This window comes from Formica exsecta, unplaced genomic scaffold, assembly GCF_003651465.1.
Source record: "Formica exsecta isolate Colony F162 unplaced genomic scaffold, ASM365146v1 scaffold201, whole genome shotgun sequence".
Classification (NCBI taxonomy): domain Eukaryota; kingdom Metazoa; phylum Arthropoda; class Insecta; order Hymenoptera; family Formicidae; genus Formica; species Formica exsecta.
This window is the reverse complement of record NW_021849308.1, coordinates 490,190-490,792: the sequence shown is the minus strand read 5'-3', so window position 1 is coordinate 490,792 and position 603 is coordinate 490,190.

The following is a 603-nucleotide window of genomic DNA, read 5'->3' as shown; positions in this document are numbered from 1 at the left end:
ACTCAATGTTAAGCCAACGATTAATTTTTGTTCTTTTGTTCACGAAATTTGATAACTGCCTTCGATGTTGCAGAATCGCGAGTAAATTATTCCAAATTTCATGATTTGTTTTTTGATATTTTGATATTTTGTATCGGAATTAAATATTCGTCAAATAAATTAATAAACTACATCGCGAAAACACCGCGTTCTTTCCACGTTCTTGGACGCGATCGCTGTCTTAACTAAGGGGCCTTATCGTTGTCCCTCTTGTCAGGTGAACGTTAGTAATGTTGCGTGGTTCGTATCGGTGAGGAGTCGAAACAATCTCCATCGTGGAGAATTATTTCTTGTCGGTTCTTGTAAGATCCATCCGCGACGTCTAGTTCGGTGCTCTGTTGAAAATTGGGGATGTTCGTTGCAGGATTGGAATTAAATCCAGGTTTTCCTGGCGATTTCTGAAAGCAATGATTTTGCTAGTAACTCAACGACGACTGCCACACACTTTTTCGAAGTTGAATCGAGAAAATTAATTTAAATAGTATATTTGAAGAAAAGATATATTTTTCTTCCTCTTTGTTAAAAGTGTTCTTCTATCATTATTAATATTAGTATTATTATTGC